We start from the raw sequence: 22,492 nt of genomic DNA, 5'->3' as shown, positions 1-22,492 counted from the left end.
TATGCAATACTTTCACCATGCGTTGAGCAATAGGGATTAAAGATACCAGAGGTAAGGTTTAAAAGTGATTCTGAGGTGCAACACATCAGCGATACAGCTAGGCATCTGAAATGCGGGGTTTGAGAGCCCTTCAGGGAACACCGTACCCTAAAGGTACCAGAAGTCCACTAGTATAAGCATTAAGTCACTGTCACCCCTGTTACAATGTGATTGCTACATATCTTCATTTCTTTGGTTTTTAAGGAGTAAGAGTGCAGGGGGTCTAAATCTGCGATCCAGTGTGTTGAAGTATTTCACAACACTACCTGTAGCCCGTATGGAAATAAATACTAATTCTGATTATTGCCCTGGGCATGTACCAATAAATCACTGAACATATATCACTGTGTTGAAGCTAGAGACCTGTATGTAATATTATGGTGCTAAAATGTCATTTTCACATATATTAATGTAATAAATGATTGCTTATGCTTAATAAACAAATCTAATTAAAATAAAAACTTAAGTTTTGTATTTGTTTTGTACCATAGAACATGATTTTCTTTGTATTTCAAGCCCACAAAGTGTCCAAATGATGCACGACATGATATAAGGAAGATTATCACATGAAAAATCGGTATTATCTTTCTCATGAAAATGCATTCCTTTCATTACCTTTTAATTTTTAAAATGAACTCAAGTTGTGTATAATGTAATAATTTAAGTAGAATAGATTCTAATAATATAATGATCCAGTGTGTTGCACTACTTCACTGCTTCACTGTTCTATGCCGTATGGAAATAAATCCTCAGACTGCTTACTGCCCTGGGCTTGTACCAATAAATTACAGGAGCACATCTATATATCACTGCGTTGAAGCAGGAGACAGACAATCACTGCAAACACATCCTAAATACAGTGTTCCAGCACCTTTGACCTCATCCAGAACGTATCATTTCTTGAAAGGGATTGCTGTCTGAATGCACATCTGAATCCCAAACAGAATCTCTAGTAAAATACGATCATTTGTGAAACAGGCAAATGACTGTCTCAGGGGCCCATTACTCATTCTCAAGACACATGTATGCAGTACGTACACCATGCATTGAGCAAAAGGGATCAAAGACACCACAGGTAAGGTTAGAAGTCATTCTGACTATATTCTAAAATATTGGACTCATATTCTTATGATGGCAGACATGATGCTGCGTTTAAAACCGGGGTTAATGGACATTATATGACTGTCAATTCTGTTTTGTTTTGGAGACACTTGGCTGCCTATATGGTACAGTGCAGCGTGAAGGAAACATTTTCCAAAACTGTGTCAGCTCAAAAGTTGTAAGAGAACCTCTCCAGCTGCTTTAACTCTCTTCATTTTTGTCATTTAATTGTCTGTCGGCACGATGTGGCAGCGTTGCATGACAACCCATCTCACCACGGAAAGGAACCTAACAGCTTTGGTAAGAGAGGAGAAAAGGACCTGGCCAGTAAGGGGCTCGAACCCACGACTTTGGCGTTATTAGCACCATGCTCTAACCAACTGAGCTAACCGGCCTCACGACAGTGATCCTCTCTGTGCAGCGCCTTTTACTTCTATTGACAAATGATAGCGATTCGAAGAGAGATCCTTCAGACCAGCAAGCAAACCCACGGCTATTTCGGTTTTCTATCTAGGCAACGTTGGTGTCTGCAATAGCATACATGAAAGCGTGATGCAATTTCTGTGGGTACATTTGTTGCACGTCATGCACAGTAAGAGTGTTTCTAACACCAAATAAAAAGTCAACAATTAACGATCACGCCTTCTCCTCAGTTAACCCACTGAAACCCTTGCTGTTAACAGTTCTTTACTGCGTGCTTTACGAGCACCTACATATCGTGTCGGTTCTTTCAGCTTTATTCATTAGGTTTTCAAAGGCATAAGTAGAGCACCAGAGGTCTGAAGAACTCATTTCCATGGCAGCAGGGCCAAGTGATTTAGCGTATTTATAGTACCAGGAAAGGAGAAGCGGCACTTCGCCTTTGCCACAGAGGCACAAGGATACGTGTGGCAAACGCCATAGTCGGCAGGATTCAAACCTGCGCAGGGAGTTCTCAACGGATTTCGAGTCCATCGCCTTAACCACTCGGCCACGACTACAGCGAGCTCACCCCCGCCGCATTCCTCCTATAATCTAACACGGAGTGCGAGGTGGCTGCGGAAACGTTTTCAAAGTCGCTCTCTGTTAAAAAAAAATAAATACCTTTGACAAAATACGTGCCGGCAGACAGACATGCCTCAGAGGGTTTAAGGCTGGCTTCACTTTCAAATGATAAAGTCTCCCCGTCCGGATGTCAAAATGCAACTTTGGCAGACAGAAAAAACATCAACAAACCACAAATGTGGACAAGGATTTTACAAGCTGCACCACACTGCACTTTCCAAAGCATTTACATTCCTGTTAGACGCAGGAATTGCCTTTGATTTGCGCGCTTACGAACGCCATGAAAAACGAAACAAAACTAAAGCCCTCAGCTCCTGCACTTGATTATAATGCCGTTACGTGTCGAAGCAGGAATTTATGTCATCCTACCACTGCAACACGGGGAATAGAGGGAAATGAGCACACGCTACGTACGTCTCAATCACTCCCTAGAGTCGTAAGGCGCATTGAAGGGTGCACCCCCATCATTAATCGTTGCGCCTCTGTGAAAGGAAAGCTCTTGAGCAGTCTTTGAAACAGCTCGGATTAAACACTTGATTGCTTCCATGTGCATCTGGAGCCCATTTCTAATTTTCACTTCACGCCGCCCAAAGCATTTCTAAAACATGAGATTCGCGTTTGGGAATGCGCCCTGCCCTACGAATAAAACAGGTCTACGGGTCAGAAACCTGCTCCACGGAAAACAGTTCTGTTGCGCTTTTGATCAAAGGGAGATTCGCTGTTCTTACTTTTTGATGACATAACACCCAAAGGGGCTTCTTTGGAGCTGGATTCCAACCAGCATCCTAAAGTTTCTTGGCGGTATCCTTTACAGTCCTCTGTTCGGTCGACAAGGGACAGAAGGGGGCAGCTTTCCTCACACACACAGTGCAATGTACTGTAGTGTTCCCGTTCATTGAATTCGCAGTTCTGCATCAGACCTCTAACTCGTTTCCTTAGCTTGGATTTAAGCCACGAAGCAGGCTTCTACTGTATAAGGAATCACAAACTATTTGAGAGGCCATCATCCCAGGGGGAACTGACAAAGTCTATCCCTAAACACCTAGCGCAATCTCTCGAGAGACTGTCAAAAATCGCTTTCTCCATTTCCGTTGCAAGTAAGTGAAAATGCGGTCTCAAACCAGAGCCACTTGGCAGCAGCGGCACGTAAATACTGTTACTGTCACTGCTCGATACTGACGTTAGCCTACTATACCATGTTCAGCCACCGCTAGGAAATGTACGGCTCTAGTACTGGAGCAAACAACAGGAGGGCCAAAGGCACACGGGCACACATGTCAGACATGGAGAGTGACGAGAATGGGACTCAAACCCATGCGTGCAGAGTACAGTGGATTAGCAGTCCATTGCCTTAACCACTCGGCCACCTCATCTAGGAAACTGGGCTGTCCAGACATGGGTTGCCGCGCTCCAGATGATCTTTTTCTTTTTTTTCCCTCGTACTCGAGGGTCATTTTCCTGTTCCACATGCGATTTCAACATTTTCCTTGGGAGATGTCAAGCCAGCAACCCACTACTGTGGTTCAGTGGCCATTGTGGAGTTCAGTGGCCCTGTTGTACACAGAATGCACATTGAGCTCCTTGGACATGAAAAGTTCCAGATAAAAGCCATTTGTCATCCTTTCTCTTGGTGTCGATGTTGCTATTGTATGTAAAGGTGGCAACTTGCTCAGCGAACAGGCGGAGCACACACCGAATGCAGATGTGTCTGAGTGGTGTGTCCAAGTGGCTGCAAAACGACAGCACTCCCAGGGCGCCGTGGCTTAGTTGGTTAAAGCGCCTGTCTAGTAAACAGGAAATCCTGGGTCCGAATCCCAGCGGTGCCTTTTTTGTTCTGTGTTCTTGAACAGAACTGGTCATTATGGACAACCGCCTACAGCTAGACTTAATTAAATGCAAGTATTCATTTCCTGTCTTTAACGCGACTTGTTTTTCTTAAAATGGATGCAACTTGCAAAACATGAAATACAAACCTTGCTAATCAGCGCAATCGGCTGGCAAAAAAAAAGAAGTCAGCAATGTTTTTTTTCTTTAACCTTAACCCTGCTAATGGAGAAGAGTTAAACGACTGAGTCTATGCAGCTTAAACGGTCCGCACGTCGGGTTCTTAGCTGAAAGGGTGGTAAATCCCGCTCACCCCAGTCCTTAATCTTTTAAAAGGATACAAAATTGAACCTAGTCGCCACATCACATACATCCTGTTCAATAATAAAAAGGTAACATCTATCCTCGCTCCAGAGTAAATCTCACGTTGAGGGCACCTTTTTTTTTCACTTTACCGTGAATCGAGCTCGGCTGCACAGAGGAGAGAGCAGAGCAATGAGGTCACGGGGACAGGGGAGTCACACGCTGGCGGTTTGAATACGCGGAAGATCACTGAGGGATCCACAGTATATGGACCCTCCGTGCGCCATCAGTCCGCACTCCGGACTCTGAATCCTGCCATCCGAGTTAAGATCTCGGCGGAACCTGAGGCGCAGTTCCTTCTTAAAACGTAATCTGGTGAGCATTTCTAGAATCGTACTTGTATAGATGCAGCCTTTAATGTGTTGCTAGGTTAAAATTGATGACTTCTTGTATTTCAGTAGGCAACTGCCCTCTTGATTTCAGATTTAATTTCTTTATTACAGGGGCGCTTTTATGAAGACAGAGTCATGTTCAGGTACTTTGCTTGATGGAGGAAGCTCATTTCAGACTCTGTGATCTGCTCACCTGGAAAGGTCTGCTGTACTACTACAAGAGAGAAGTAGAGTCTGGAAGAAGGGACAATTTTATGATTCTTTGGAAGGTAGGTTTTTTTTTCTTTGAAATCGAAATGAATCAGAATATCAGTGCAAAAGACAAACTCTTGGTTTGGTTTAAAGAGATATGGTTTTAAAATAGACAAAATGTAGAAAACAGGTGTTTCTCACTTTTGGAAAAGAATGGACCGGGGGTAATAGTTTACTAGTTGCAGTGCTGAGCTCATCGGGTTGCAGTCCCGCAATGGATAACGCGTTTGACTATGGATCAGGAGATTGTAAGTTTGACTCCTGCCTGGCTCGGGTCGTTTTTAAACGCATCGGGCTACTCCCCTAAGTAGTCTGTGCTACTTACTGCATTGTAATCGTACTCAGTAAGAGATTTCCTTCATGTAAATGAACTGCACCTGACAGCTTTAGAAAATCACCTGGGCTCAGTACGGTGCTGAGAGCTCAGCGTTGCTGTTGTTCTAATTAGCACGCACTGCATCGGCTATGAACCCGAACTTTTCAATTATTCCGATCATTAAGTCAACACGTAGTCCACATGAAAGGTAGAAACATTCTCTTGTCTGTCTCTTGTTTGTATAGAACTGAATGTCCCTGACAATGTACTGTTAGTTTTAATTGAAGAACGGCATTTGTCAAATATATCAGACAAGTTTACGTAACTGCTCATGCGACACTCAGTTGTAATTAGTCAAGAAATAAAGTCGAACAACAGCTGCGGGTTTGATTCTGAACGTATCAGATTGGAGCGCCTTTTACTTCAATTGACAAATGATAGAGATTCGAAGAGAGATCCTTCAGACCAGCAAGCAAACCCACGGCTATTTCGGTTTTCTATCTAGGCAACGTTGGTGTCTGCAATAGCATACATGAAAGCGTGATGCAATTTCTGTGGCTACATTTGTTGCACGTCATGCACAGTAAGAATGTTTCTAACACCAAATACAAAGTCAACAATTAGCGATCACGCTTTCTCCTCAGTTAACCCACTGAAACCCTTGCTGTTAACAGTTCTTTAATGCGTGCTTTACGAGCACCTACATATTGTGTCGGTTCTTTCAGTTTTATTCATTAGGTTTTCAAAGGCATAAGTAGAACACCAGAGGTGCAAACGCAAGATGTGTGGTTATCTGAAGAACTCATTTCCATGGCAGCAGGGCCAAGCGATTTAGCGTTTTTATAGTACCAGGAAAGGAGAAGCGGCACCACGCTTTTGCCGCGCAGGCACAAGGAGACGTGCGGCAGACGCCATAGTCTGCAGGATTCAAACCTACGCGGGGAGTCCCCAACGGATTTCGAGTCCATCGCCTTAACCACTCGGCCACGACTACAGCGAGTTCGCCATCGACGCATTCCTCCTTTAATCTAACACGGAGTGCGACGTGGCTGCGGAAACCTTTTCAAAGTCGCTCTCCGTTAAAAAAAAAAAAATACCTTTGACAAAATACGTGCCAGCAGACAGACACGCCTCAGAGGGTTTAAGGCTGGCTTCACGTTCAAATGATAAAGTCTCCCCGTCCGGATGTCAAAATGCAGCTTTGGCAGACAGAACAAACATCAACAAACCACAAATGTGGATAAGGATTTTACAAGCTGCACCACACTGCACTTTCCAAAGCATTTACATTCCTGTTAGACGCAGGAATTGCCTTTGATTTGCGTGCTTACAAACGCCATGGAAAACGAAACAAAACAAAAGCCCTCAGCTCCTGCACTTGATTATAACGCCGTTACGTGTCGAAGCAGAAATTTACGTCATCCTACCACTGCAACACGGGGAATAGAGGGAAATGAGCACACGCTACGAATCGTCTCAATCACTCCCTAGAGTCGTAAGGCGCATTGAAGGGTGCACCCCCATCATTAATCATTGCACCTCTGTGAAAGGAAAGCTCTTGAGCAGTCTTTGAAACAGCTCGGATGAAACACTTGATGGCTTCCATGTGCATCTGGAGCCCATTTCTTATTTTCACTTCACGCCGCCCAAAGCATTTCTAAAACAGGAGATTCGCATTTGGGAATGCGCCCTGCCCTACAAATAAAACAGGTCTACGGGTCTGAAACCTGCTCCACGGAAAACAGTTCTGTTGCGCTTTTGATCAAAGGGAGAGTCGCTGTTCTTACTTTTTGATGACATAACACCCAAAGGGGCTTCTTTGGAGCTGTATTCCAACCAGCATCCTAAAGTTTCTTGGCGGTATCCTTTACAGTCCTCTGTTCGGTCGACAAGGGACAGAAGGGGGCAGCTTTCCTCACACATACAGTCCAATGTACTGTACTGTTCCCGTTCATTGAATTCGCAGTTCTGCATCAGACCTCTAACTCGTTTCCTTAGCTTGGATTTAAGCCACGAAGCAGGCTTCTACTGTATAAACGTCTAGAGGAATCACAAACTATTTGAGAGGCCATCATCCCAGGGGGAACTGACAAAGTCTATCCCTAAACACCTAGTGCAGTCTCTCGAGAGACTGTCAAAAATCGCTTTCTCCGTTTGCGTTGCAAGTAAGTGAAAACGCGGTCTCAACCCAGAGCCACTTGGCAGCAGCGGCATGTAAATACTGTTACTGTGACTGCTCGATACCGACGTTAGCCTACTATAACATGTTCAGCCACCGCTAGAAAATGTACAGCTCTAGTACCGGAGCAAAGAACAGGAGGGCCAACACCGAACGGGCACACGTGTCAGACATGGAGAGCGACAAGGATGGGATTCGACCCCATGCCTTAACCACTCGGCCACCTCGTCAACAAAACTGGGCTGTCCTGACATGGGTTGGCGCACTCCAGTTGATCTTTTTCTTTTTTTTCCCTCATACTCGAGGGTCATTTTCCTGTTCCACATGCGATTTCAACATTTTCCTTGGGAGATGTCAAGCCAGCAAGCCACTGCTGTGGTTCAGTGGCCAGTGTGGAGTTCAGTGGCCCTGCTGTACACAGAAAGCACATTGAGCTCCTTGTACATGAAAAGTCCAATAAAAGCCATTTGTCATCCTTTCTCTTGGTGTCGATGTTGCTATTGTATGTAAAGGTGGCAACTTGCTCAGCGAGCAGGCGGAGCACACACCGAATGCAGATGTGTCTGAGTGGTGTGTCCAAGTGGCTGCAAAAGGACAGCACTTCCGGGGCGCCGTGGCTTAGTTGGTTAAAGCGCCTGTCTAGTAAACAGGAAATCCTGGGTCCGAATCCCAGCGGTGCCTTTTTTTGTTCTGTGTTCTCAAACAGAACTGGTCATTATGGACAACCGCATACGTCTAGACTTAATTAAATGCAAGTATTCATTTCCTGTCTTGAACGACTTGTTTTTCTTAAAATGGATGCAACTTGCAAAACATGAAATACAAACCTCGCTAATCAGCGCTCGCAGCTGGCAAAAAAAAAAGAAGTCAGCAATGTTTTTTTCTTTAACCTTAAGCCTGCTAATGGAGAAGAACCTAGTCGCCATATCACATACATCCGTTTCAACGATAAGAAGGTAACAACTATCCTCACTCCAGAGTAAATCTCACGTTGAGGGCATATTTTTTTCCACTTTACCATGAGTCGGGCTCAGCTGCACAGAGGCGAGAGCAGAGCAATGAGGTCACGGGGACAGGGGAGTCACACGCTGGCGGTTTGAACACGCGGAAGAACACTGAGGGATCCACAGTATGTGGACCCTCCGTGCGCCATCATTCCACACCAGACTCTGAATCCTGCCATCCGAGTTAAGATCTCGGCGGAACCTGAGGCGCAGTTCTTTCTTAAAACGTAATCTGGTGAGCATTTCTAGAATCGTACTTGTATAGATGCAGCCTTTAATGTGTTGCTAGGTTAAAATTTATGACTTCTTGAACTTCAGTAGGCAACTGCCCTCTTGATTTCGGATTTAATTTCTTTATTACAGGGGCGCTTTTATGATGAAAGAGTCATGTTCAGGTACTTTGCTTGATGGAGGAAGCTCATTTTGGACTCTGTGATCTGCTCACCTGGAAAGGTCTGCTGTACTACTACAAGAGAGAAGTAGAGTCTGGAGGAAGGGACAATTTTATGATGCTTTGGAAGGTAATGTTTCTTTTTTCTTTGAAATCGAAATGAATCAGAATATCAGTGCAAAAGACAAACTCTTGGTTTGGTTTAAAGAGATATGGTTTTAAAACAGACAAAATGTAGAAAACAGGTGTTTCTCACTTTTGGAAAAGAATGGACCGGGGGTAATATTTTACTAGTTGCAGTGCTAAGCTCACTGGGTTACAGTCCTGCAGTGTCACACCAGGGCCAGTGGCGCAATGGATAACGCGTCTGACTACGGCTCAGGAGATTGCAGGTTCGACTCCTGCTGGCTCGGGTCGTTTTTAAACACATCAGCCTACTCCCTAAGTAGCCTGTGCTACTTACTGCATTGTAATCGTACCCAGTAAGAGATTTCCTTCATGTAAATGAACTGCACCTGACAGCTTTAGAAAAACACCTGGGCTCAGTACGGTGCTGAGAGCTCAAGTTGTGTATAATGTAATAATTTAAGTAGAATAGATTCTAATAATATAATGATCCAGTGTGTTGCACTACTTCACTGCTTCACTGCTCTATGTCGTCTGGAAATAAATCCTCAGACTGCTTACTGCCCTGGGCATGTACCAGTAAATTACAGGAACACATCTATATATCATTGCGTTGAAGCAGGAGACACAATCACTGCAAACACATCCTAAATACAGTGTTCCAGCACCTTTGACCTCATCCAGAACGTATCATTTCTTGAAAGGAATTGCTGTCCGAATGCACATCTGAATCCCAAACAGAATCTCTAGTAAAATACGATCATTTGTGAAATAGGTAAATGTCTCAGGGGCCCATTCCTCATTCTCAAGACACATGTATGCAGTACGTACACCATGCATTGAGCAATAGGTATTAAAGACACCACAGGTAAGGTTAGAAGACATTCTGACTATATTCTAAAATATTGGACTTATATTCTTATGATGGCAGACATGATACTGTGTTTAAAACCGGGGTTAATGGACATTATATGACTGTCAATGCTGTTTTGTTTTGGAGACTCTTGGCTGCCTATGTGGTACAGTGCAGCGTGAAGAAAACATTTTCCAAAACTGTGTCAGCTCAAAAGTTGTAAGAAAACCTCTCCAGCTGCTTTAACTCTCTTCATTTTTGTCATTTAATTGTCTGTCGGCACTATGTGGTAGCGTTGCATCACAACCCATCTCACCACGGAAAGGAACCTAACAGCTTTTGTAAGAGAGGAGAAAAGGACCTGGCCCGTACGGGGCTCGAACCCCAGCCTTGGCGTTATTAGTACCACGCCAAAAAAAAAAAAGCGTCGACATTACCTCTTTCAAAAGGCTTCACTTTCCTAGTCACATTCCATGGCTCATTGAACCCTGGCTGTTTCCTCCAGCGGTATAGTATTGCAGTTAGACAGCACGATGCCTGCAAGACTATGTCGCGCTCTGACGAGACTGTCAAAAATTGCTTTCGCCGATTGTATTGCAAACCGGCGGAAGCGGGGTATTGGGAAAAGTTTTCAACTAGCAATAATCGCGCCTCGGCTAAACCTCACAGGCTACGATACTGCCAATGCGCAAAGCTGACGGTTGCCAGGCAACCGCGGGGATCCTATGGAAATCGTTATCAATCGTCTCATGGCATGTCGTTGCTGTAACGCTTCATATTTGTCGTCTTCTTCTTCTAGCTTGAGGTTTTAAAGAATTTCATGACAGACAAGGGCTCCGTCGGGAACAAAGGGCGTTGTGAGAAAACCGTTGCTTATTTTCAGCAGCAGAAATACAACCCTTTAAATACAAGATGACAGAACAATGACGAAGGGCATGCCGGGAGGAACTCATGCACTACAGAGGAAAGGGGGCGGGCACGTACAGTTCACATTCAAGCCACAAGTACTCTTCTCGGATGTTGCACAAACAAATCCAAACATCCTGAAAGCATTGCAGCATGTTTGTGTCCCACTTCCCGTGGCTGCAGGACGACTGACACGAAGGGACAAACACAATCTGTGGCGTTTAGCGTGACATAGTCTTGCAGGCATCGTGCTGTCTCACTGCAATACTATACCGCTGGAGGAAACAGCCCGGGTTCGATGAGTCTTGGAATGTGACTAGGAAAGTGAAGCCTTTTGAAAGAGGTAAAGCACTGCACAACGGAATTGAGGGAGAATCTTACAGGGGATTCTGAGCGGTGTCTGCATACACGCAGTCCGATACGGGTGCTGAAAGCTTGAGCTACTCTTAATGTCATGCTGCCTTTCCTCGGAGTAAATCTGTTACATTGAAAGAATGCTTCTCGCAGGTTCAAAAAGGGACCCTTGTTAATTGGAGAAATCAATGATTTCGAATGAATTCTGTATGCGTTAAAAGACAGCTATACACAGAAAACATGCAGGACACTGCTCATGATGTTTCCCGAGCCGAAACACAGTGCGTTTTTCAAAGCCATCTGACAAAGCCCGCCCACTGAAAACTGCAGCAGATCGTGTAAAGACGTTCAACTTTGTAACTACTGCACGCACAGGAAGCAGAATAAATTCCTCTTTTCAAACTGTCAAAGGTTTGCTTTGTGAACGCTGCAGGACATCGCACAATCTCTTTTGAACGGGGACAAACAATTTCTTATGGGGCGCAGTAAGTACAGACGTTTAAAGAGCTCCACTCATGCCGACGATGCAGCATGAAGAAGCGCAACCTAACGTTTGACAGACAAAAGCCGGGCGCCGCTACGAGCAATATGAAATCAAACTGACAGCACACGGCGTTTCGCGCTGACTCAAAAGTGATCTCGACAGACGCTGTTCTCTGCATAACGCTGAAAGAGCTAAAGAGCGTTTCTGTTGAGACGTAACAAGCTTGTTTCTTTCTACCATGATGTTACCATGACAAAATCTGTCTTTAAACACCTTGCTCAAAAATTGCTTTCGCCGATTGTATTGGAAACCGGCGGAAGCGGGGTATTGGGAAAAGTTTTCAACTAGCAATAATCGCGCCTCGGCTAAACCTCACAGGCTACGATACTGCCACTGCGCAAAGCTGACGGTAGCCAGGCAACCGCGGGGATCCTATGGAAATCGTTATCAATCGTCTCATGGCATGTCGTTGCTGTAACGCTTCATATTTGCGGCCGGACACTTCCCGCCCCCCAAAGAAAAGAGCGCCAATCAGACAGGCTGAGACCGAGGACTCGCAGAGCAGAAGGCCACAGTCGCCGTAATAAGAGCGATTGTGAGCGGTTTTGTTTTCTCTCTTTGACCAGCCCAGCTGCGCCCCACCCAAAGGCAGGGAAGCACAAAAATTGTATGGAACTCATTCATGCTCCTCTCCATGGAAATCTTTAGTAAAAGGCAAAAGATTTGTACGAGATGAAGAGAAACCAGAGTGCGTGGCTGGACAGCTGCAGGAGCCCAGGCCGCCTTCAAGTCCTCTGCCCTGCCGGTCGTGGTTGGCAATGCACCTGGCCTTACAAACGAGCCAGTGGGGCCCGTTCAGCTCCGGGCTCATCGCCTGCGGCTCTCTGCTTATCTGGCAGGGGAGATACCTTGATCAGCCTGTAGTTGGAGTAGTTGGATTGTTTTCTTGTTTTGTGGAAGCAGTGTTTGTTTTGCAGTTTGAGATGGCAACCTTTGGATCCCGCAAGAATGCTGTACGTTTTGAGCTTTTGGATGACCTCTTCATGGATCGTATGCAGTTCAGCAGAAAAGTGTTACAGAAGGAACTTGGCTTTGAACCTCGGCACTTGTATTTCATCTTCGCTCTCCCAGGTCAGAAAGCATTTGAGGTTGTTTTTGCTACCTATTCTCTGTTTGAACAATGTGTGGATGTGTTTGAGGCAAAAAGAGGGAAAGTTCCTGCCCTTGAGAAGATCAACTTGCAGCCTCTGACACAGAGAGAGAGGTTGTTATGTTCTCGGAAATGGCAAAGACGGAGGACATTCACACCTGGCTTAAGCAGTACTGCACCATCCACCATGGAACTGAGGTTAGAGATGTTGACGGTATAAAAACAGGAGCAAGGAAATTCGAGGTTCGCTTGCTACCGGACAATGTCAATGGAGGCTTAAGGCACCTGCCCTCTACAATCCAGCTGGGCGCCTGCAATGGCTATGTTTTTTATGTGGGACAACCAAAGGTGTGTCGGCGCTGTGGTGCTGTGGGACACCTGGCATCGTCCTGCACTGTGAAATGCTGCAAGACCTGTGGCAAACAGGGACATTAAGCCTCTGACTGTTCAATGCTGCCAAAGTGCAATTTATGTGGCTCGGAAGGACACGTTTTTAAGAACTGCCCTCACGCCTGCGCCTATAAACTCAAAATGAGAAAGGATGAGGCAGTGCTTGTTTCAGCCAAACCGGCCTGAAAAAGCCAAAGCAAACAACAAGTCAAACAAAGAACCCTTGTTGGACAAAGAGTCTCAGCCTCCAGCCAGGATCAGTCCTGCTGTGGCTCCGGGGCCGGTGGAAGAGAAATCCACTACGCCCCCACAACCGCAGACTGCACCAGACAAGCACGAGGGTTTGAAAACCCCAGAGAACAGCGAGGACCCCTCCCCCACTCCTGCTCCTCAGAACGAGGGCCAGTGTGGGGCCCCCCGGTGGAGCGGGTCCAGCGAGGATACCCAGGATTCAGCGGAGCTGCTTTTCTCAGACTCTGCAAGTGCTACAGATGCCCTCCTCTCCTCCATCCAGTCCATCACGGAGGATCTGCAACAGCTGGTGGTTGAGGGGGAAGAGGAGACTGGTGCATCGGCTGCACCCCTTTCCCCTCGGTGCTCCCAGGAGCTGGACTTGAGGAAAAGGAAAAATGACTCTGTTTTCTCCCCGAGCGAGGAGGAAGGAGAGCATGGCGATGGGGACAGCTGGAACCCCTCCACCCCTCCTTCTACCCCCTTCCTTGAAATGGACTCCGTGAATGCTTTTACTGCTGCCACCCTGATGAAGGCTCATTCAGAGGATGGCTGGCAGGAAATTGGTAAGAAGAAAAAGAAAAAGAGAAGGTAACAGGTGAGACCGAAGAGAAATGTGTTTTGTAAAGACTGGTTCCACTTTCTTATGTAATATGGCTCTAAACATAATTTCTCTTAACACCAGAGGTATCAATGACAGAGTTAAATGCCAGTGTGTCTTTGATTACCTCCAGCAGAGAGAGGGAGATGTGTTGATGTTGCAGGAGTGTGCTTTAGCCTATCAAGAGAGGTATAAAAGCTTTGAAGATAGGTGGGATAAAGGGCCTTCTGTTTGGTCAGGGGACAATAACAACAGAGCCTCTGGCGTGGCCATTCTTTTCAAAGGATGGGCTTTCAAATTGAAAAGTATTCAGAGGGTCATAGATGGCAGGTTGCTGTGTGTGGATGTGGAATGGGGGACCGTTAACCTGCCGCTAATCAATGTGCGCCGTTTCGTTTTCGCTGGGACCTTTAACACTCTAAATCGCCTGGACCCACAGCCTGTGAAATCGATTCTTCAGCACCCACGATGGACGCTTTGCCGCTGGACACAGAGAACGATGCTTTTCTGCAACGAGCTTTCCAGCTGAATTTTCTCGGCAGCTCCGTACTGAACCTGTTCTCCATTGCAACATAGCGGAGGCTCGTCACGTCTATAGCAAGGCTGTGTAGGACCGCATACGCCACAGTGACTTGTACACAGACCACATGAAAGGCAAGCAAAATACACTTTTAAAATTCCAAAGACTCACAAGGTCAGAGAAACAGCGATGACCTGAACAGATCTGTTACAGAAGTCTAGGTTGACCTTTTTAGAGCTGTAATTGCATTTTTGTTTAATAGAAGATCAAATCTACTCGCATGTACCAGCACCTTACAGTTTATTGATGTTAATTCTGTTTAAGTAATAAGATTGCTAACGATGTTGGACTTTAGCCGGTGTTTTTTAGAACAAATTGCTTACACTTCTGTAAGGAATACGCAGTACGTGCCTTTGTCAGTCATTGCTCACCATACCTGTAACTTTCTTATCTAACTCACTTCCTCAAATGGTGAAGGTCCACAAACATAAATGAAAAAAAAACCCTTGTTGTAGATGAGGTGCACAAAAAAGCAGCCCCTGATAGTGTATAACACATTTATACTATTGCAGAGACACATGTAACATATATATACTGTATATATGAAACAGAAATAGAAACAGAAACAGGAATCGCTTACTCACCTGGAGAATCTCTGTAGGAATATCTAGCATTTATCAATGGAAATAAAAGCTGCTTTAATACAGTGCATGTTCAAACTCAAACCCTCAGCTGCTGTTCTTGTTTGTTTTGGGACAAATTGCAACTGAGCATCGCATGAGCCGTTACGTACCCTTATCTGTTAGGGAATTTCAAGGGAGGAGTTAGGTCAGAATGGGTAGGCTGCAAAACAACAAGTAAAGATTTATTCCAAGATGAAACGTTGTGGCGGTTTTCTTATCTTTTCAGCATGGACTAAACTTTTACGTGTTCCTTATATGCTATATATGTATATATTAGCACCAATGTCGTTCTTAAAAACTAACATGAAATTGTCAGGGACATTCAGCTATATACAAAGACGAGACAGACAAAGTAATAATTCTGTATTAACGTGGCCTACATATTGACGCAATGATCAAACTGACTGACATGTTCTGATTCAGATCCCCTGCAGTTCATGCCAATTAGAACAATAGCAATGCTGAGTCCTCCCCACCCTACTGAGCACAAATTCAGCTGCTCTCCAGTTCTGTTCTGCATGTTTTTTCATTGCAATTGAGCTCGGAGCTGGAGATGATCTCCATACAGTTCTGTGTTCACCAGCCCGCACTTGCGTGCTAATTTACGGGTTGTGGCAAATGCTTTTCTATAGTTCATATACATGACGGCAACCTGTTACCTAGGAACCTGAGAGGTTTAAAAGCCTCACGAGCCAGGCAGGACTCGAACCTCCAATCTTCTGATCCGAAGTCAGACGCGTTATCCATTACGCCACTGGCCCATAGAACATGCGCTTGCACTCCACCACAGAGAGCTCTACACTGCTACTAGTAGTACACTTCCCCATCTAAATTTTCACAGCAAGAAACTTGTGTTTCCTACTATTTTTGTCAGGTTTAAAATATCATCTCCTTAAAACAGAAAAAGTGTTGATGTGTCGTGCTGAAATTCCGATTGATTTTGAATTCAAAGAAAAAAGGTTTTCTTCCAAAACACCATGAAATTGTCACATCTTGCAGACAATAGGTGTATTCCATGTTGAAAAGAGAAGAAAGAAAACCATGGAGCCTTTTACAGGTGTGAGGCTTCTTCAGGTGTGAGAAGACCTCACAGTCGAAACGCTGTGTTTCCGTTCTTCTCTTTTCAGCATGCAATAAACCTAGTACTTGTTCCTTTGCAGCCGAGGCATGCTGACGTAGCTACCCAGCTGAACATCTTGCAGACTCTACAGTACTTCTCTCCTGTAGAAGTAAAGCAGGGCTTGCTGGGTGAGCTTTTGCTCCGGTAAATTAGGTCACGTGTCATGTTAAATCACTTCTTCTAAACACAACATTTGCTGGTGCTAGCTTTCCCCATGAAAAGAGACATTTCCCTTACAGTACATGACATATCGTTTTTATTCTATCAATAAGTATAGAAATTAAACAAAAGAAAAAATGGTGTCGCCAAAGAATGCACAGCTCTGTCGCCTTGGGGAGGTGTCAAGGGCATTGAGCTCCTTGGACATGAAAAGTGCCCGATAAATGCCATTTCTCATCATTTCTCTTGGCGTCAGTTCTGCTATTAAATGGGACGGAGGCAACGGGCTCAGAGAGCAGGTTAAGTGCACACCGAACGCAGATGTGTCCAAGTGTCTGTAAAAGCGCGGTGCTCCGCTGGCGCTGTTCCCTAGTGGCTTAAAGTGCCCGCCTAGTAAGCAGGCGATCCTGGGTCTGAATACCAGCGGTGCCTCTCTCCGTGTCTTGTTGTGCCGAATGTCTCATTTCAGACAAACATGTACAGCTTGGTTCAGTTTAATGCAAGAATTCATTTCCTTTCTGGAATAACTTGTTTTTGAAGAAATCCATACAGCTTGTGAAAGATGAAATCCATTTCTTGGTTGTCAGTGGAAAAAGATTGCCGGCTGCAAGAAGCGCAAGTGATTGTTTTCTTTGACCATAAACCTGCAAATGTAGGGAGCACAAGCGGCCGTCAGTCTCTGTGGCGCAATCGGTTAGCGCGTTCGGCTGTTAACCGAAAAGTTGGTGGTTCAAGCCCACCCAGGGACGCATGTCTCAGTTTTTCCAATGTAATCATCATCACCGCTAAAGAAGATGGCGCAGAAGGCTCCACAGTCGAAACGTTGTGCTTCTTTTCTTCTCTTTTCAGCATGGAGTAAACCTTTGCTTGATCCTTTGCAGCCTACGCATGCTGACACAGCTACCTTTCTCTTAACGCACCTCAATCATTATTCACCAAAACCATCAGCAGAATGTGTCGCCTTTGTGGTGATGTCACTCCTCTGCTTCACAAATGTCCTTAGTGACGGACCATTTCATTCTGCCATTTTTCCGGAGCGGTTATTGATTGCTCCATCATTTCCCTCATACTTTCCATCCCAAGATTGAAAAAAAAAAACAGAAACAGGCTGATAGGACGACAATCAAATTGCAAAAACTCATCAAAGCACTCGATAGAGTATTTGAATCCACAAGTAGCTACGAGCAACTTTGTCCTGGCTTGCATGAAAGTCGGAAAATGTCAAAAAGAAAAAGATGGTGGCTTTTTCATATCTGTTCTTTTATTTTTAGTTCGTTGGCTCTTCTGTCCATTGTCCTCCTGCCTGGCTCTTGACCTGTGACTGTCTGAACGCACACATTAGACTTTCAGGCGGGGGATTTGTCCTGAGCCTCTGTGAAAGACCCACCCACCCCCATAAATAACTGCTCTAGAAACACATGAATGCAAAACTAAACCACAGCTTAAAGAGGAGCTCCAACTCAGTGCCATACTAATGTAAACGAAGTAATACTAAGACATGTTCTTATGGATTTGTCTTACCTTGAGATATGTAATTGGATTTCAGGATTAACTTCCTCATTCAATGTACTGGTGATTCTTTGCCTGGTCAGTACCTGGGTGGGAGACCTCCAGCGAACAATTAAGCTTGCTGCTGGAAGTGGTGTTAAGAGACTCTTAGGATCTTCCAGAGGTGTCTGTCCAATAGCACTAGTTGCCTTAGAGCTGGCTCAAACATTGCTCAAGAGTCTACCTTTCACAGATGCGCAAAGATGAATGATGGGGGTGCACGCTTCAAGGAGCCTTCCAACTGTAGGGACCGATTAGAGACGATCCGTAGCATGTGTTCATTTCCATATACGCCCCGTGTCTCAACGGTAGGACAGAGTCAAATACTGCCTCGACACGTAACAGCGTTATATTAAACCGCAGGACTTGAGGGCTGTTTTGTTTGAATGTTCAAGGCATTGGTAAGAGCGTAGGTCAAGGGCCATTGGTGCATCTCCTGTAACTGGAGTAAAAATGCTATTCAAAGTGCAGTGACTAAAATCGTCGTCCAGATGTCTCTGTTGTTGATTGCTTTCTGTCTAAGAACGTTCTGTTTTCATGTCCGAACGGGGAGACTTTATCATTCCAACTTGAAGCCACCCTTAAGTCCTCTGAGGTGTGTGTGTGTGTGCTTGCACGTATGGCGTAAAAGGTTTCTTAAACGGAGAGCGAACTTGAAAAAAGTTGCCTCCGCTGCCGCCGCCGCCTCGCACTCCCTGTTCGATTGTAGCAAGAAGGCAAAAGATGGTGGCTTTTTCATATCTGTTCTTTTATTTTTAGTTCGTTGGCTCATCTGTCCATTGTCCTCCTGCCTGGCTCTTGACCTGTGACTGTTTGAACGCACACAGTAGACTTTCATGCAGGGGATTTGTCCTGAGCCTCTGTGAAGGACCCACCCACCCCCATAAATAACTGCTCTAGAAACACATGAATGCAAAACTAAACCACAGCTTAAAGAGGAGCTTGTCATGACCGCCAGGCAGTTAAGACCAACTCTTAAGCAATCTAAACAGCACCAGCAGAGGGTGATTATTAACAAACGCCGCCGCACGAGTTAACCCACCTGCACACACTCCACCGTGGGGTACGCAGTGCTATTTTTACCATCTTTACTTGCTTCCCGCTGGTATTGAGTCTACTCCTTGAGAGCTCTACCTGGCGTTTTTTCCATTACCTCGTTTATTCTGGATATTGGACTCCCCTTCTGCCTTTTCGACTTTGGACCTCGCCTCTCACCTCGGACTGTTTGCCACCAGTGTTCTCCCTGGATTACGACTTACCTTACGCCTCTTGACCACGAAACAAAGCAAAGCAGAGCAAAACAAAATGAACAAACGAAAAGCCTCACGTCCCGCACTTGCGTGTAACGCCGTTACGTGCCCAAGCGGTATTGTACTTCATCTTAGCACTGCACCCCGGGGCGTACGGTATATGGGAACGAGCACACGCCACAAATCGTCTCGAATCACTCCCTACAGCTGTAAGGCACCTTGAAGCGTGCACCCCCAACATTTTTCTTTGCGCATCTGTGAAAGGTAAACTCTTGAGCAAACTCTGAACCAGCTCTAAGGAAACTAATCCGATTAGACGTTACTTTGACTCATCCTTTAAGGGAACCTTGTTAATTGGAGAAATCAATGATTTCGAATGAATTCTGTATGCGTTAAAAGACAGCTATACACAGAAAACATGCAGGACACTTCTCATGATGTTTCCCGAGCCGAAACACAGTGCGTTTTTCCAAGCCCTCTGACAAAGCCCGCCCACTGAAAACTGCAGCAGATCGTGTAAAGACGTTCAACTTTGTAACTACTGCACGCACAGGAAGCAGAATAAATTCCTCTTTTCAAACTGTCAAAGGTTTGCTTTGCGAACACTGCAGGACATCGCACAATCTCTTTTGAATGGGGACAAACGATTTCTTATGGGGCACAGTAAGTACAGACGTTTAAAAAGCTCCACTCATGCCGACGATGCAGCATGAAGAAGCGCAACCTAACGTTTGCATTCCTAGCAAATTCCTTTTATTTTTTGATAAATAAAGACAGTCTTGTTTAACAAACAACACACACAACATTTTACATTGTCAATTCAATTCAAATCAATGTATTTCTATATAGCACCTTTCACAACAAGGTTGTCCCAAGGCACTTAACAATGCAAGTTGTTAAGAGCCTTGTGTCTAATATGCCGCCTAGGTAACGTGCTGTCTCTTTGAGGCAGATGTTTAAATCCTCTGAGTTAAGTGCTGAAGTTATAGTAGTCCTATCAGTATTGTTGCCTCCGATCAACAGATCCTCATTTTTCTCAGAGTTGAGTAACAAAAAGTTTTCACACATCCAAGTATTTCCTTCCTTAATGCATTTAACTAAACTGATAATAGAAGAGTTGTCGTTTGGTGTAAACAAAATGTTTATTTGAGTGTCATCAGCATATGAATGAAAGTTCATATTATTTTTTCATATTATCCTACCTAGCAGCAGCATGTAGAGAGAGAGAGCAATATTGGTCCCAGCACTGATCTTCTGGTACCCCAAATTGAACTGGTGACATTGATGAACAATTATTAGATATTTGAACATAATGAAAACGATGAGTAAAATGTGAAGTAAACCACTGAAGGACGGTTCCAGATAAGCCAACCTCAAACTCAAGCCTGTGTAACAAAACAGAGAGGTCAACCGTGTCAAAGGCAGCTCTAAGATCTAGAAGCAAAGCACAAGCACTGTTGCATTCCCTGCATCAGTAGCTAAGAGAATATCATTTACGACTCTTGTTAATGCAGTTTCAGAAACCAGACTAAAATTTCTCAAGTATATTATTTGAATCCAGATATGATTGACGTTGGGCAACAACTATTCTCCCAAGACTTTTAGATTGAAATGGGACCTTTGAGACAGGCCTGTAGTTGTTAAGAACTTGTTGATCCAAATTTGACTTCTTAAGAGCGGTCTAACAACCGCTACCTTAAATTGATCAGGTACAACGCCTGACGCAAGCGATGCATTCATCATACTAATTATAGGTCCTGCCAGTCCTTCGAGGGAATCTTTGACTAGCTGAGTGGGGATGGGATCTAGCGAACAGGTGGTTGACTTTGTCTTACGTCTGTGTTTATGAGTCCACCATAAGAAGAAATCTGAACAGGAGTGGTGATCATGCGAGGTCACCATGGAGGAAACCACTGCTCTCCCCCCCAAAAAAACCACCACTGCCCCTCTCAAGTTTGCTAAAGACCACATGGATGTTCCACAGCAACTCCTGGAACAATGTTCTGTGGACAGTGACAAAAGTTGAACATGTTGGTAAATGTGCACAACGTTATGTTTGGAGATAACAAAACACTGCATACCAACTCCAAAACCTCATCCCACCTGGGAAGCATAGCGGAGGCTGTACGGCTTGCAATCATCGAGGGACCGATGAATTCCAAGATGTATCAGGAAATTCTACAGCAGAATGTCAGGGTGTCTGCCTGTGATCTAAAACTCGAAAGACGCTGGGTCATGCAGCATGACAAAAACAAAGGAGTACATCAACAACAGAGTGGCTGAAACAATAGAAATTCCGTATTTTGGGATGGCCGAGTAAGAGTCCTGACCCCAATCCCATTGAAGTGCTGTGGCGTGATCTGAAGCAGGCCGTTCAGTGCAAGACATCTCCCAACTGTATGTGAGAGAAAAGCAGAGACGCTCACTGAGTAAGGTGGGGTTGCAGCTTTGCAAATCAAAAGGACATTTGTACGCTCAAAAAGGGACATTAGCACCCCAGATGGGACTCGAACCCACAATCCCTGGCTTAGGAGGCCAGTGCCTTATCCATTAGGCCACTGGGGCACACTGGGTTGGGTCGATCACGCTGATGAAGAGCCAGTTTTTTTTTTCCTTTGCTTTTTCAAAGGGATCCCCAAAATTAGGAAAGTTAGGCAGCAGAAGGTTTACTGTGACCTGAGAAGGACCGGCATCCAATCACGGTGGTACACACACACACGCTCTCACTCATCTGAGCTACACGGCTACCAAGATGATCTCAGGTGCGCCGAGCTGGTACGGAACATATTGAACTGATCGACGGCGAATTGTCTCTCAGACAGGCTTTTCACCTCTGAGCTCCCTGACTGACAGTAATCAGCTAGGTAGTGAAACAGTCAGCTGCTTCTAAGCCTTAAACAGCTGCATCTCGGCGCTTCCACAGAGAGATGATTTGAAAGCCAAACATCGCCCATTGGGAACACCTTACTATCACTAGTTTAAGAGACTCTTAAGGTCTTGCAGAGGTGCCTGTCTAATAGCATGCGCTTTGCAAGCTATAGGTGTTTAGGCTGAGGCAGAATGCCTGTTAACAAAATGTTTTTCTAAAGGGGCCTCGCACTCTTTTCCAAGCAATGGTCACCATCCCCACCGAGTGTCACAATGTAGTCATGTCCTAGGACATCACCTGTTAGTCTCCATTTGTCTGCCACCAACACTTTAGGTTAAGGGGTCACAACCGCACCCCAAAGACCAGAGGAGCCGTTGGCGTTCTGGCGGCGCAGATTGGGCTG

The 22,492-nt window shown here is 45.1% G+C and overlaps 10 non-coding genes across 10 annotated transcripts; 3 read left to right on the top strand and 7 right to left on the bottom strand.

Annotated features, from left to right (window-relative positions):
• Positions 1-2,038: 2,038 nt before the first annotated feature.
• Positions 2,039-2,120, bottom strand: trnas-cga (transfer RNA serine (anticodon CGA)). The gene has a single exon. It is a non-coding gene; the product is annotated as a tRNA-Ser (tRNA).
• Positions 2,121-3,936: 1,816 nt separating this feature from the next.
• Positions 3,937-4,010, top strand: trnat-agu (transfer RNA threonine (anticodon AGU)). The gene has a single exon. It is a non-coding gene; the product is annotated as a tRNA-Thr (tRNA).
• Positions 4,011-6,183: 2,173 nt separating this feature from the next.
• Positions 6,184-6,265, bottom strand: trnas-cga (transfer RNA serine (anticodon CGA)). The gene has a single exon. It is a non-coding gene; the product is annotated as a tRNA-Ser (tRNA).
• A 1,792-nt stretch (positions 6,266-8,057) lies between these two features.
• On the top strand, positions 8,058-8,131 carry trnat-agu (transfer RNA threonine (anticodon AGU)). The gene has a single exon. It is a non-coding gene; the product is annotated as a tRNA-Thr (tRNA).
• Positions 8,132-10,378: 2,247 nt separating this feature from the next.
• LOC138228222 (U4 spliceosomal RNA) lies at positions 10,379-10,520 on the bottom strand. The gene has a single exon (XR_011185308.1). It is a non-coding gene; the product is annotated as a U4 spliceosomal RNA (small nuclear RNA).
• A 1,308-nt stretch (positions 10,521-11,828) lies between these two features.
• Positions 11,829-11,973, bottom strand: LOC138228266 (U4 spliceosomal RNA). The gene has a single exon (XR_011185352.1). It is a non-coding gene; the product is annotated as a U4 spliceosomal RNA (small nuclear RNA).
• A 230-nt stretch (positions 11,974-12,203) lies between these two features.
• LOC138228339 (U5 spliceosomal RNA) lies at positions 12,204-12,320 on the bottom strand. The gene has a single exon (XR_011185418.1). It is a non-coding gene; the product is annotated as a U5 spliceosomal RNA (small nuclear RNA).
• Positions 12,321-15,831: 3,511 nt separating this feature from the next.
• Positions 15,832-15,904, bottom strand: trnar-ucg (transfer RNA arginine (anticodon UCG)). The gene has a single exon. It is a non-coding gene; the product is annotated as a tRNA-Arg (tRNA).
• Positions 15,905-17,097: 1,193 nt separating this feature from the next.
• trnan-guu (transfer RNA asparagine (anticodon GUU)) lies at positions 17,098-17,171 on the top strand. Its single transcript has one exon. It is a non-coding gene; the product is annotated as a tRNA-Asn (tRNA).
• Positions 17,172-21,712: 4,541 nt separating this feature from the next.
• trnar-ccu (transfer RNA arginine (anticodon CCU)) lies at positions 21,713-21,785 on the bottom strand. Its single transcript has one exon. It is a non-coding gene; the product is annotated as a tRNA-Arg (tRNA).
• Between the last annotated feature and the right edge of the window lie 707 nt (positions 21,786-22,492).

This window comes from Lepisosteus oculatus, unplaced genomic scaffold (assembly GCF_040954835.1).
Source record: "Lepisosteus oculatus isolate fLepOcu1 unplaced genomic scaffold, fLepOcu1.hap2 HAP2_SCAFFOLD_40, whole genome shotgun sequence".
Lineage (NCBI taxonomy): Eukaryota > Metazoa > Chordata > Actinopteri > Semionotiformes > Lepisosteidae > Lepisosteus > Lepisosteus oculatus.
Note: the sequence above shows the minus strand (reverse complement) of the source record. Positions and strands in the feature narration are given on the sequence as shown.